Source organism: Schistocerca nitens, chromosome 3, assembly GCF_023898315.1.
Source record: "Schistocerca nitens isolate TAMUIC-IGC-003100 chromosome 3, iqSchNite1.1, whole genome shotgun sequence".
In the NCBI taxonomy this organism is placed as follows: domain Eukaryota; kingdom Metazoa; phylum Arthropoda; class Insecta; order Orthoptera; family Acrididae; genus Schistocerca; species Schistocerca nitens.
Genome location: NC_064616.1, coordinates 53313374 through 53329499, shown reverse-complemented (window position 1 = coordinate 53329499; position 16126 = coordinate 53313374).

Sequence of the window (16126 nt, the reverse complement as noted above, 5' to 3'; positions counted from 1 at the left end):
GCAAAACAACAAGGGGTGTAAGTCCCCTTCATGAAAAACACGACCACACCATAACACCATCGCCTCAGAGTTTTACTGTTGGCACTACACATGCTGGCAGATGACGTTCACCGGGCATTTGCCATACCCACACCCTGTCATCGGATCGCCACATTGTGTACCGTGATTCGTCACTCCACACACCTTTTTCCACTTTTCAATCTACCAATGTTTACGCTTCTTACACCAAGCGAGACGTCGTTTGGCATTTACTAGCGTGATGTGTGGCTTATGAGCAGCCGCTCGACCATGAAATCCAAGTTTTCTCACCTCCCGCCTAACGATCATAGTACTTGCAGTGGATCCTGATGCAGTTTGGAATTCCTGTGTAATGGTCTGGATAGATGTCTGCCTATTACACATTACGACCCTCTTCAACTGTCGGCGGTCTCTGTCAGTCAACAGACGCGGTCGACCTGTATGCCTTTGTGCTGTTCGTGTCCCTTCACGTTTCCACTTCACTGTCACATCAGAAACAGTGGACCTAGGGATGTTTAGGAGCGTGCAAATATCGCGTACGGACGTATGACAGAAGTTACACCCAATCACGTTACCATGTTCGAAGTCCGTGAGTTCCGCGGTGCGCCCCATTCTGCTCTCTCACGATGTCTAATGACTACTGAGGTCGCTGATATAGAGTACCTGGCAGTAGGTGGCAGCACAATGTACCTAATATGATAAACGTATGTTTTTGGGGGTTTCCGGATACTTTTGATCAGATAGTGTAGTATAGTTTGAAAACGTATATATATGATAGTTATTTAGTTTTGTGTGTAGTACCTTAGTTGCTCATGAATTACACATATGCCTGACGCAGTTGCATATATAAGTCAAATAATGTCACTTACAACTGAGAAAATATGGGACATACCGCCAGTCTTGCTCACAGTTCATCTAGCACTAGTGACGGAAAGAAACAGGACAGTGCTTAAGTCATAGGTTTGTTGTTTACGAAAAACAAGATTAAAAATCCGCATCTGATTTTGTTTTTCCATAATGTCCCGAAAAATTAGTCCTTGATAATTACAGATTCGTTATTTCAGCACGGCCATTACTAAATGTTTTCTCTTTCACTATCCATAGTAGCCCAGTGCTAAACCTGTAACATATGTCTAGCCAACTATACGCCAGATTTAAACCATCCTTACCTCGGAGCACCTCGTCGGAATGAGAAAATAAAGTTTTTTGTCCGTGGATATTTTAGTGAGACTAAAATTCGGGATTTGCCGTGCACTTAAATAGAGAGATGTGGAAATACGTCAGAAAAAGAAAGAAGCGCTCCATTCGTCGCCACATGCAACAGTGCTGCTCCCACGACCAGACTTACACGGAGTACTGCAACAGAAACCACCCAGCGAGCATGGCTGAATCGCACTGAGGTAGCTCCTCTTCCTGGGCCGCAAGCTTAATAATGGTGTCGGCAAATGAAGCTGTCTCTGCGAGACAAAACGTTTTATCTCCGTGCCACTTGACATTTCCATTAGACGGAAATACGCAAGTTGTTGCCTGCTGCACGGCGAGCATCCGGTGTTCCTCGCAGAAGTCTGCTGCTGGCGCGAGTCTCACGCAATAGCGCGTTTTCACAGGACACTAAAAATTAACTGGTAACTGTCGCAGTATTTAGTGGGATAACGCTGACTAAAAATAACATTTCTTGTTTTACTGTCCAGATGAGTCCTTTAAGCAAGTTTTCTATACGAAATTCATCTACCATTATAAACTCCAAACAGGCATGTTGCTGAAAGTGTTCTCCGTGCTGAAGCACTGTCTGATTCACACCGGTGTCAGAAAGAATTTTAAATTATCACAAACGGATCTAGCTCGTGGAGTCCATTCTGTGTCTATAGTATCGCTGGTGGTCCACAGGCGTTACCAACCTGGTAAAAATGGCTCAAATGGCTCTGAGCGCTAAGGGACTTAACATCTGAGACCATCAGACCCCTAGAACTTAGAACTACTTAAACCTAACTAACCTAAGGACATCTCACACATCCATGCCCGAGGCAAGATTCTAACCTGCGACCGTAACGGTCGCGCGGTTCCAGACTGAAGCGCCTAGAACCGCTCTGCCACACCGGCCGGCCTACCAACCTGATAATTTGACGGAGAAAGTTATGGCTGCAACGTTCCCATTTCAGTACGAAATCTGAAACCGTTGATATTTATATCTTTGGGGAGGCTGTATATTTATCAACGATTATATCGGAATTGTCGTAGCTTCGACTCAACTGACGCTGCCTCCACACAAGCACCGTGTGTGGTGCGTCATGCTCTCCTTTTGTGACGGTATACTGCCCGAATGCTTTATACAGTAGGTGGTGCCGCAATATCTGCAGCACTCTTGCCGGATTATGCCGTATGGAGTTACCCATACTCCCATAACGTATTTTCCACGTCTTGCTGCCGGCTTTGTAGTTAACGGCCGGCCGGGGTGGCCGAGCGGTTCTAGGCGCTTCAGTATGGAACCGCGCGACCTTCTACGGTCGCAGGTTCGAATCCTGCCTCGGGCATGGATGTATGTGATGTCCTTAGGTTACTTAGGTTTAAGTAGTTCTAAGTGCTAGGGGACTGATGACCTCAGCTGTTACTGCTCAGAGCCATTTGAACCATTTGTAGTTAACGCATGGATATGTTTACGCTGCGGAGCAGGACCCGGAGGTAGACAGTTGTATTCTCGTGGTGGAAGAAACTTAAATTACCAGGAGATGGTCTACAAGGAGAGGAAAGATGGTAACGTACAATTGTGACCACCAGACTCTGCACTATTCCTTTGAATTACATATCAGCCCAAAATGGATGCCCTTTGGTGTTATTTAAGAGGAGTGGATTGTGTTACGGTATTGGATTTAAATACTGTCCTACATTTCGCTTTAGTATAATTAATTGAAACACGGACACCGCAATGCAGAACCCCCCATCACGCTCACCTACTGAACACGGATGCATATCTGACACACTGCATCAATGAAGGGGACTCAGCCATAGAATTTCTGTATGTGTCCCTCTCCCTCCCCCTCCCCTCCCCCAATAGGTGAAAGGGTCATAATATTCCTTTGGAACTATAAGTAAGCTCCCAAGTCTATTGTACTCTTAAGCGACCTCTTGTTACACATGGGGTTAGCTGGGCACTGAAAAGAATAAAGAATTAATGGTGGAAGTAACGAAGGTTTGAGGCTACAAGATTTTAAACTGAACGGTAGAGATTATATTTAATTTCATATGGTTGGCTTTCTGTCGCGGAGTAGTAGGGTAAGGACAGTTCTGGCGTGCTGACGTCAAAGATGACGTTATCGATGTGTCATGGGATGTCCCCACACGCCACTCCTCCTCCTCTGATAAAGGCGCTATGTACAAAATGACGGTAAAATCAAATTTTGGCGGGAAATTCAAATTTTAGCCGTAAATTAAGAAAACAACAGCACACTTGCCCTGTTGTGTTTCCTAAGTACTAGGGTAGTTGTCCTAAGTATAAGTTGGTGGGAAATCCAAGATGAGGCATTGTCATACTGGCTGACTTGGAAAATGGGGCCTGGCTCTTTGACATCACAATCTGAGACTTGGAATGCGAGCACCAGCCTAACTGCGACGTCAGAATGTCCGATCTGAAATACAAGATGGTGATCGAACATGGTGATCAGGGCATACTGGGACAGGCTCTACGTCAGTAGAGTCTCAGTTCTGGAATACTGACACTTAGATGTCGGAGACAAAGGATGTTCAAAATGTTCAAATGTGTGTGAAATCTTATGGGACTTAACTGCTAAGGTCATCAGTCCCTAAGCTTACACACTACGTAACCTAAATTATCCTAAGGAAAAACACACACACCCATGCCCGAGGGAGGACTCGAACCTCCGCTGCGACCAGCCGCACAGTCCATGACTGCAGCGCCTTAGACCGCTCGGTCAAAGGATGTTTCTGCAGGTCCAGCTATGTGTACTTGACATATTTTCCCTGGCTACTATTCACCTCAGAGTTGTATGGTCACTGCTTCTCCTAAGTTTGAATGTGTCGACATGCGCTTTTACTTAAACAAACTCAGGGAGGGACAGACCTTCCAGAAATGCCCCCTCCCCATCCTCCTACTCCACTTATTCCCTTAAGTTAAAGTCCAAGCTTTCCACTGTTTAGTAGGAACGATTGAGTCTTTATTTAACAAATAACTTTTCTGGGAGAGTTTAGTTTCCAAGGTCGAAAAGTCTGCCACTGCACACCACTGACTGTCAGAAAGTTGGGCAGAGCTGTCAGCAGCGGAGTCGCTGCGTCACCTGAGACATAAGAGTCAGTCCATCGTCAATCAGTGACAGCTCTGGGCAGAGGGGGACACCACAAACGTACTAATAAGTAATCTCAAGTGGCAGACTCTGCAAGAGAGGCGCTCTGCATCGCGGTGTAGCTTGCTCGCCAGGTTTCGAGAGGGTGCGTTTCTGGATGAGGTATCGAATATATTGCTTCCCCCTACTTATACCTCCCGAGGAGATCACAAATGTAAAATTAGAGAGATTAGAGCGCGCACGGAGGCTTTCAGACAGTCGTTCTTCCCGCGAACCATACGCGACTGGAACAGGAAAGGGAGGTAATGAGAGTGGCACGTAAAGTGCCCTCCGCCACACACCGTTGGGTGGCTTGCGGAGTATAAATGTAGATGTAGATGTAGATGTACCGATTTGATAATCTAACGATACTGTGGACAAATGACTGAAGTAAAAAAGTAAAGTTATTGGCTGGGTAAGTTCAAAACTTAGATACCATCTACTCACCTCTTCGAGTCAAATATGAAAACTGAGGCTTAAGTGTGTGTGTATTTGGTACAATGACATAAGGATTTGTTGATGACGATGGGAGAATCGAGAAATTGAAACTCGCTGCGAGCAAATAGTCTTCTCCCGTCCAACGACGGTAAGGGAGCTGCCGAACGGTGACAGTCACCTGTTCCTCACGATCTCATGAGACACTGCGGAGAGGTTTTTGGACTTATTGCAAGGCATTACGCACTCTAGTAACCACTCGAGGTGCTAGTGATGAAGATTCCTCGGAAGCGGCTATCTCCGAATCGCTCGACACCGGAAGATGCGAGCGAGAAGAGTGACTCACCTCGTCGTCACTAGAGGAGTTAACCGCTAGTGACAGGCCGAGTTGCGCCGCCACATCCGTGAGGTCCGCCTCCGCCTCGCTCTGTTGCAGCTGCGAGTATTGGTAGGATGGCACCCTGCAACACATCCACGCCATCCTCATCAAGAAATTCAAGAAAAGCTACTAGGTTCCAACAATAATACAGCTTATAAATTCAAACTACAATTAGGCACCACCAAAAATAATTAATGTAGAGCAATGAAATTTTGGGAACACATCAGTCTAAGTAACAAGTTCATGTATGCGCGAGATAAGCCACTGGAAATGCGAAATTCTGCTACATTAATAACAGGTGTAACTGCCAGAATGTTCAATGTAAGCACGCATTGAGTTGCACAGTTGCCGGATGTCAGTTTGTGGCTCGGAGCTCCATACCCGTTGCACTTGGTCGGTCAATACAGGGACGGTTAATGCTGTATGAGGATGACACTGGAGCTGTAGTCCAATGATGTCCAACATGTGCTCGTCGGAGACACATCTGGTGATCGAGCAGGCCGGGGCAACATGTCAACACTCTGTACAGCTTGTGAGATTTGCAACATCGGTATTTGGGCGAGTAGCACGTAGAAAGGTTGGTTGCAGGCCTTCACCTGGCCTCCTCCTAACCAACACACGGGCATCACTAGGAGCGAACTAGAACCGGCTTTCATCAGAAAACACAAGACACCTCCACCCTGCCCTCCAATGAGCTCTCATTTGACACAACAGAAGCCCCAAGTGGCGGTGGTTTGGGGTCAGTGGAATCCACGCAACAGGGCGTCCTGCTCGGATCTATCCTTTAAGTAGCCGATTTGTAACACTTCGTTGTGTCACAGAGGTGCCAACTGCTGCTCAAATTGCTGCTGCAGATGGAGTACGACTGGCCAGAACTGTACGACAAACAAGATGTCTTCCCTCTCGGTCGTGCCAAGTGGCTGTCCAGAATCCGGTCTTATTGCGACCGTCCGTTCTCGAGACCCACCGCTGCCAGTAATCATGACAGTGGCTACATTCCTGCCAAGTCATTATGCAGTATCGCAGAAGGAACATCCAGCTTCTCATAGCCCTATTGCACTACCTCGTTCAAACTCAGTGAGGTGTTGCTAATGGCACCTTTGTCGCCTTAAAGGCATTCTTGACTAAAATCAACTCACCACGTCCAGTCAAAGGTAACTAACGCTCACAACAGTCACAGCGTGTATCTAAAGCAAATCTGATTTGCATCCTCACAGTGGTCCTAACAGCGCCATTATTATGCAACTGGCGCGAAATTTGAATACACATTACCTTTCAGGTGTAGAAACACGCCTACAAACTTTCGTTTATGAGACCCAACTCTTTCTTCGTGATGCGATTTTTTTTCCGTCAGTGTAGAATGACTGGCATTTCACCTATTGCAAATAAATGTTTTGAAGAACAAACAGAAGGGCAACACTGCACGATAGATACTGACATCGAGCCACGGGTAATGCCAGGCCCCACAAACTTAGCCGAAAACCATTCGCTTTCGCCCGCGCCTCTATTACGTGATACGTCGTTACAAGACACTGCATATGAATCGTTGATATCCCCCCGAAAACGATTTATGAGAAATATCTGTCGGTGACTCTTTACACTCCTGCAATATTCGACATCGTTCCATTATTCATTATTCGTAGGCCAGGTCTAGAATGGTTTCTTTTGTGATGGTCTTCCTCCCTGAGACGCTGAAGGCTACTGGTTATAGTAAGCACTAGACACCAGAAGTCTACATCTACATACATACTCCGCAGGCCACAGTACGGTGCGTGGCGGAGGGTATCCTGTACCATTACTAGTCATTTCCTTTCCTCTTGCACTCGCTAATATGGCTGGGGAGAAACGACTCTCTGTGTGCCTCCATATGAGTCATAATATCCCTTATCTTATCTTCGTGGCCCTTAGGCGAAATGTATGTTGGCGGGAGCACAATCGTTCTGCATTCAGCTTCAAATGCCTGTGCTCTAAACTTTCACAATAATGTTCCCCGAAAAGAACGTCGCCTTACAGTCAGGGATTCTCATTTGAGTTACAGTCGCTTCTCTGTAATACTTTCGAATTGTTCGGTCCTATCACCAACAAATCTAGCATCACGCCTCTGAACTGCTTCGACGTCTTCCATCAGTCCGACGTGCTGCGGATCCCAAGGACCCGAGCAGTACTTAATAATGGGTCGCACTATATGTGGCCTCCTTTGCAGATGAACAACACTTTTCTAAAATTCTCCCAATAAACCGAAGTCGACCATTCACCTTCCATAGTACAATCCTTACATGCTCGCTCCATTTTGCAAAGTTACATCCAGATATTTAATCGACATGACTGTATCAAGTAGCACACTACTAATGCTATATGAATTCGTTTTTCCTACTCATGTGCATTAACTTACTTTTTTCTACATTTATAGCTAGCTGCCATTCATCAAACAAACTAGAAATTTTGTATCCTCGTACAGTTACTCCACGACGACAACCTCCCGTACACCACAGCGTCATCAACAAACAGCCGCAGACCGCTGATCACTCAGTTCGCCAGATCATTTATGTAATAACAGCGGTCCTATCACACTTCCCTGGGGCACTCCTGACGATACGTATTTCGTAAAATTTCTTCCACTCCATTAGGCCGTTTTGTACAGCAACCGTAGGTAGAATAGCTGAATTAAAAACAGTCTTGGTTGCAACTTATTCGTTTATTAACAACGCGTTTCGCCTTCGTGGGGCATCTTCAGATTATCTATAGGGATAAGAAAATAAGCAAAAATTAGGGTGTGCCCCTAGCTTGCACGATTCTAAATGTGAATAAGAAATTGTTACTGATCGTAAAATTTCATTTTACAACACTTTTAAAATGATGAAACGCCTCTGTGCTAGACTGAAGCACGCTTCGAAGGAGGTAGACCGCCGAGATCTAGTCAAAAACAACTAACGTAGTGTCGTGCAACAGCGGGATAAAATGCTAAATAAATAATGAAAACGGACGAGACATACCTCAATAAAGTCGTACCGGCAGGCCAGAATGGTGCAATGATAGGACCACACTCACAGTTATTGCGATGGCTCCCATCTTTGATGGTTATTTTACTTACTTTATTTAGTAGTTGCGGCTGATGCTACTATTTTACCTATTTGGAGTAATTTAAAGATATCTTTATGGACGATTGTGTTACGATTAACGTAACCACTTAATGTCATTGTGGTGAACCAACCATTTTCAGATCTTTTTTGTAAGCATTAAACATGTTGACGGTCACGTAACTGCTTTGAGCGCTACCTACAGTATGTTTCTGCAAACATTGTATGTAAGCCTCATTCCATTGCTCACATACGTGCCCGCTTGACGTGAAGTTACGGCGGCAGTACGGTGTATTATGTTAAAAAGAGTGTGCTTCTACCATTTCACCTTTCTGGTTAAGGTATGTCTCGTTCGCATTTAAAATTCAAAGATACATGTCATCCTAGAAACGGCCAGTCAGTACAGGGCGTAACTACTTTCCCTTCACACACTCTTTGAGGACAGGGTCCTTACACGAAAACGAAAAAAAAAGTCTAGTAAACATGGACTCTAAAATGAGTACCTTAAGACCTAGGAGCACGTGTTCGTCTTCGATACTGTGAAGCACATGTCTTCTATTGGACAAGTGTTCAAAGGTATGGGTTTTAGAGCCCAATGTCACTGGCATTTTTTTCCTTGGTACCGTCCATACTACCTCCTACCAAAATATGGAAAGACAAGATCTTGCACTAGAAGAGAGGCGTTTCACAGTATCGAACATAAAGAAGTGCTCATAGCTCTTAAGATATGTATTTTAGGACCCATGTTTACTAGACTTTTTTTCTTGTTTTGGTGTAAGGAAAACGTCTTTTAAGTCTGCAGAGGGACATTATTTGCACCCTGTGTAGGACTATTGAAGAAATTAGTAAACAGATCGCACGCCCCAAACACAAGCACTTCTACAGAATCCTGGATGACACCTTCGTTCTGTGGTCACATAACAGGGAAGCCCTCGATGAATTTCTTCGTCACATCAGCGTCATGCATGAGAACATAAAATTCACCATGGAGATTGAGAAAGACGGCTGTCTCCCATTCCTGGACATTTGTGTACGGAAGAAGTAAGATGACAAGTCAGGTCACTCTTTGAGCAGGAAAGCGACGTACGTTGAGCTGTATTTGCGTGCATCTAGCTGCCACCACCTGGCCCAACGCAACACTATTCTGAGGACTCTCATTCACAGATCTCGGGCCGTAAGTGACCACGAAAGCCTATCTACCGAACTGAAATACCTTGATGTAATCTTCCAGAGGAAGGGCTAGAGTGACACACAAAGTAAGATGGCAATGCACACAACGTGCAGTTCCGAAATAATGCAGAAAGAGGACAAGCGACTTGCATCTACCATAAATGGAATCACCAAAAGCGAAGATCGCAACCGTCCCGCAGACGTATGATGTTATAACAATCTTCCGATTGCCGCAGAAGATTTAAGGTCTATTTGCCTCGGCCGAGGATCTAGTGGGACTTGTAACGACACAATGATGTCAAGTCGGTAACATACCCTTTATGTCACTCACCTGCGAAGCATAAGAGCACAGCATAAATTTTATTTGTGAGTTTATTAATTTCAATTCATGATACGACCTAGAATATTTCAAAGTATGCGCCACTATTCTGAGACTGCAAGCACTAATGTCATTTGTTAGTAGCGTAAGGAACTATTTGCATAAATATTGTCAATCTGTATGAACACTTTAGTATTTAAGCATAGTATTATTTGTGTTAGCATTTATCTTAAATGTTGAACTCTACTGAAAAGAAGAATGGGCTTTAAAAAGAAACAAAGTATTTAAAACATTTATTGTTCTTGTACGAGAAACTGCAGTAGTTAGGCAGAGATTTACTTTATTGTAAGAACTTTTGAGACTAGTAATCTGTTTCAGTTGGTTCGTGGTGGTTATGGCGTGCGTTCTGTGTGTATCTGAGAGCATTCTGTGATTATCGAGGATTATGGAGGAATATATACAGAATCGTCAGAAACAGTCTGAAAACTTTGTAAGAGTGTTATGGGGTAAGATTTTCTAAGATATAATTGCTCAGACAGGAATTCGATACACTGCGCCGTTTTCGAGTTCATTAGCATTGAAGTTATCCAATCAGGCAGTTGCGCGCGCAAATTGAAGCGGTCCGCCGTAGATGGTGGCGCCAAACGTGTTCTTCGCTTGATTTCCTAAAACCGAATAAGAGAGCGATATAAAAATTGCACATGGGATGGTAGCAAGGAAAGAACCCCAGCAAAAGCCTGAGAAGTCTCGTATGCTATCATCTCCGCTATAGGAACAATCGACACCAATTGAAGGGCTTATTTCAATAGTGGTACAAGTCCATTTTTGTTCATTCTGAGATACAGAGTCCTAACGTTAAATGAGCGCTGAAAAATCTGAAGTTGAGATACCAGAAATATTCAAGAATATATACTTGAACAGTGGTACAAGTCCATTTTTGTTCATTCTGAGATGCAGAGTACTGAAGTTAAATGAGCGCTGAAAAATCTGCAGTTGAGATACCAACTGCAGTTTTTTCATCGCTGATTTAACTTTAGGACTCTGTATCTCAGAATGAACAAAAATGGACTTGTACCACTATTGAAATAAGCCCTTCAATTGTATCTGGCGGGCCGCTTGAATCTGCGCGCGCAGCGGCCTAATGGCTAACTTCAGTGCTAAATAACTCGAAAATGGCGCAACGTATCGAATTTTTTATTTTCAATTATTTCTAAGCACAACCTACTCTGCAACACCATTACAAACTTACCAGACAGTTTCTAACCACCTTGTACAATATGGCTGTATAATGAGATACTACAAGAAGAGCTGTGCCACTACGTAATAATTAAAATACATGGCAATAAGAGGAAAGAGGAAAGATATGGAAAGAGCGACGTCACAGGTGATATTTACTTGTAATGTGCAGTTTCTCGCTAACAATTTGCGCTCACAGTCTAAAACTAAATGATCAAGGACAGTGTAAACAACTGACTCCTTTAATTAACTACACTACTGGCCATTAAAATTGCTACACCACGAAGACGTCGTGCTACAGACGCCAAATTTAACGGACAGGAAGAAGATGCTGTGATATGCAAATGATTAGCTTTTCAGAGCATTCACAAAAGGTTGGCGCCGGTGGCGATACCTACAACGTGCTGATATGAGGAAAGTTTCCAACCGATTTCTCATACACAAACAGCTGTTGACCGATGTTACCTGGTGAAACGTTGTTGTGATGTCTCATGTAAGGAGGAGAAATGCGTACCATCGCGTTTCCGACTTTGATAAAGGTCGGATTGTAGCCTATCGCGATTGCGGTTTATCGTATCGCGACATTGCTGCTCGCGTTGGTCGAGATCCAATGACTGTTAGCAGAATATGGAATCGGCGGTTTCCGGAGGGTAATACGGAACGCCGTGCTGGATCCCAACGGCCTCGTATCACCAGCAGTCGAGATGACAGGCATCTTATCCGCATGGCTGTAACGGATCGTGCAGCCACGTTTCGATCCCTGAGTCAACAGATGGAGACGTTTGCAAGACAACTACCATCTGCACGAACAATTCGACGACGTTTGCAGCAGCATGGACTGCCAGCTCGGAGACCATGGCTGCGGTCACCCTTGACGCTGCATCACAGACAGGAGCGCCTGCGATGGTGTACTCAACGACGAACCTGGGTGCACGAATGGCAAAACGTCATGTTTTCGGATGAATCCAGGTTTTGTTTACAGCATCATGATGATCTCGTCCGTGTTTGGCGACATCGCGGTGAACGAACATTGGACGCGTGTATTCGTCATCGCCATACTGGCGTATCACCCGGCGTGATGGCATGGGATGCCATTGGTTACACGTCTCGGTCACCTCTTGTTCGCATTGACGGGACTTCGAACAGTGGACGTTACATTTCAGAAGCGTTACTACCCGAAGCTCTACCCTTCATTCGATCCCTGCGAAACCCTACTTTTCAGCAGGATAATGCACGATAACCTAACCTAACCTAACCTAACCTAACCTAACCTAACCTAACCTAACCTGGTTAGGTTAGGTTAGGTTAGGTTAGGTTAGGTTCTGTACGGGCCTTTCTGGATACAGAAAATGTTCGACTGCTGCCCTGGCCAGCACGTTCTCCAGATCTCTCACCAATTGAAAACGTCTGGTCAATGGTGGCCGAGCAACTGGCTCGTCATAATACGCCAGTCACTACTCTTGATGAACTGTGGTATCGTGTTGAAGCTCCATGGGCAGCAGTGCTTGTACACGCCATCCAAGCTCTGTTTGACTCAGTGCCCAGGCGTATCAAGGCCGTTAATACGGCCAGAGGTGGTTGTTCTGGGTACTGATTTCTCAGGATCTATGCACCCAAATTGCGTGAAAATGTAATCACATGTCAGTTCTAGTGTAATATATTTGTCCAATGAATAGCTGTTTATCATCTGCATTTGTTCTTGGTGTAACAATTTTAATGGCCAGTAGTGTATTTTCACTACCCTTCATTGTAAAATTTCAGGCACTCAATTATAAAATTTCATTACGAGCGTCCTGTCTCCGCCATTGGAGCAAATTATTCAGCTTAGTAACGGCACTACGTTATCTGTTTAAATCTTTATAGTGATTATTCCATGAGTATTATTTTAGTGTGTACGCACGATGGTGTGAATGATTATTGTCGTTGTTAAGTTACTAAATTACGAGGATTGTGAGAAAAGTAATGAGACTGACAGTGCTGCGAGAGATCCGGCAACGCTGTGTTGTTCTACTTGTGCAAGCTGGTGTGTTCATCCCCTCCAGAAGATCAGTCCGAGTTTCAGCTCCGTACAGCCTTCACATGACTTTTGAGAACGCCATCAGTGTAGTTGCGTTTTTGTTGTGTGTTACGAAACTGGAACTTTTAGAGCAACGATATGCCATCAAGTCTTGTGTTAAACTTGGGGAATCCACGAGTTTGACCTTTGAAAAGTTGAAACAGGTCTATGAGAACATTCCCTATCAAGAGCACAAGTTTTGCGATGCCATTAATCATTTTTGGAAGGCCGTGTACACGCTGAAGTTGAACCTGGCTCTGGGAGACCTTCATCTCCAAAACCCGACGAAAACGTCGAACACGTGCAGCTCGTGTGAGATCAAACCGATGTTTAACAATAAGGACGATGGGTGACCTATTACATTTAAAGATTGTTACCATATATCAAATTTTGACCGAAGATTTGCACATGCAGAAGGTTTGTGCCAGGTGGATGGTGCATCATGACAACACCCCATAGCACACTGAATTTTTGACCTGGAAGGGCATTCTTGTTGTTCCACAGTCTGAGTCATTATGCCATTTTATTTTCCCGAAATTGGTAAATTCCTTAAAACGACGTAATTTTATGACTCTGTAGAACATCCGGAAGACTGTGACCGACATGTTAAAGGCCCTACCAGTTGAAGCCTTTCAGCGCTGATATCAAGACTGGGAACAATTACTTTCCCGGTGCATAGCTGCCGAGGGGCACTTCTATGAAGGCGACAATATTGCTGTTTTAAAAAAATAAAAGCTTTGGTAGATAAAAAGTCAGTGTCATTATTTTTCTCATACTCCTCGTTTTATGTGATTCAGTGATACAACATAAGTCGTTATCTGCTCTACGTCCACATTCCATTTATCCTAGCTGTCTTGTTTAATTTGAATTACAAATTGTCAGTACGTGAACCCAGTAGTAGGACATTATTCCCACGCGTACTGAAATTTCGCTATAACACGGAGTTGGGGCCGGCCGTTTTGGCCGAGCTGCTCTAGGCGCTTCAGTCCGGAACCGCGCTACTGCTACGGTCGCAGCTTCGAATTCTGCCTCGGGCATGGATGTGTGTGATGTCCTTAGGTTAGTTAGGTTTAAGTAGTTCTAAGTTGTAGGGGACAGATGACCTCAGATGTTGAGTCCCTTAGTGCTCAGAGCCATTTGAACGGAGTTGGGTTGTCCGATGTCTTCAGGGTCATATTTTCAAGTAATTAGTGTCTTTTTAAGTAAATCTCGACTGCCTCGTTATGGAATGAACACGCCTGCCGTCTGCAGCACTTAACGTGAGTGTGCACTGCAGCACAACGACCAGACTGAACGCTAGGTACATCACTGCTTGGAGCCCGCCAGATACGTTCGCCCGGGCAGAAACACAAATCGACGGTTGCTGAGTACATCTTGTAAGAAAGCTATATTTTTTATTTTGAGCAGAGAGAGTGTTGTGCAGGGCCAATGGATTTTGGAACTCCTTAGTAAAGGAAGCCACCGAAATTAGGACTATTGTTGACCTGATAAACAGAGATGGCGGTGGTGGTGGCTATCAATTGAGTTCTGGTTAGGACCCATTACAGGCCACAAGATGCTCCCGAGTGATATCTGTAGGGTTTGCGAGGTGGAGAGTGATTCCGCCGCTCAATCACTCCCACCAGCCCTGGTCGAGGCGTGGGATGGGCCGCGGCGCTGCAGCGCCCGTACGCAAGGTATAAAAGGGCAGTGCATTGGCGGAGCTGTTACTGGTACTTAAGTGATTCATTTGAAACGATTTCCGACGTGATCATGGCCGCACGACGGGAATTAACACACTCTGAACGCGGAATGGTAGTTGGAGCGAGACGCATGGGGCATTCTATTGCAAAAATTGTTAGGGAATTCGATAGGCGCTTCAGTCCGAAACCGCGCTGCTGCTGCGGTCGCAGGTTCGAATCCTGCCTCTGGCATGGATATATGTGATGTCCTTAGGTTAGTTAGGTTTAAGTAGTTTCTAAGTCTAGGGGACTGATGACCTCAGACGTTAAGTCCCATAGTGCTTAGAGTCATTTGAACCATTTGGAAGTGAATATTTCGAGATCCACAGTGTCAAGGGTGTGGCGAGAATACCAAATTCCAGGCATTACTCTCTCACAACGGACAACGCAGTGGCCAACGGCCTTTACTTAACGACCGAGAGCAGCGGCGTTTGCGTAGAGTTGTCAGAGCTAACAGACCAGCAGCACTGAGTGAAATAGCCGGATAAATCAATTTGTGACGTACGACGAACATGTTCGCTAGGACAGTGCGGCGAAATTTGGCGTTAATGGGCTATGGCGGCAGACGACCGTTAATAGCACGACATCGCCTGCAGCGCCTCTCCTGGGCTCGTGACCATATCTATTGGACTCTAGACGACTGGAAAACCGTGGTCTGGTCGGTTGAGTTCCAGTTTCAGTTGGTAAGAGCTGATGATAAGGTTCGAGTGTGGCGCAGGTCCCACCAAGCCATGGTATCCAGTTGTCAACAAGGCACTGTGCAAGCTGGTGATTACTCCATAACGGTGTGGACTGTGTTTACATGGAGTGGACTGAGTCCTCTGGTCCAACTGAACCGATCGTTGGAAACTGTTATTTTCGGCTACTTGAAGACCATCTGCAGCCATGCACGGACGTCACGCTCCCAAACAGCGGTGTAATGGCTCAAATGGTTCAAATGGCTCTGAGCACTACGGGACTTAACATCTGAGGTCATCAGTCCCTTAGAACTTAGAACTACTTAAACCTAACTAACCTAAAGGACATTGCACACATCCATGCCCGAGGCATGATACGAACCTGTGACCGTAGCAGTTGCACGGCTCCGGACTGAAGCGGCTAGAACCGCTCGGCCACCGCGGCCGGCGCGGTGTAATGTCTTCGCGATTGGTTTGAAGAACATTCTGTACAATCCGAGCGAATGATTAGGCCATCCAGATTGCCCGACATGTATCATTCCGAACATTTATCAGACATAATCAAGAGGTCAGTTAGAACAAAAAAATCCTGTATTGGGTACATTTTCACAATTATGGGCGGCTATAGAGGCAGCATGGCTCAATATTTCTGCAGGGGACATCCAACGACTTGTTGAGTCCATGCCACGTCGAGTGGCTGCACT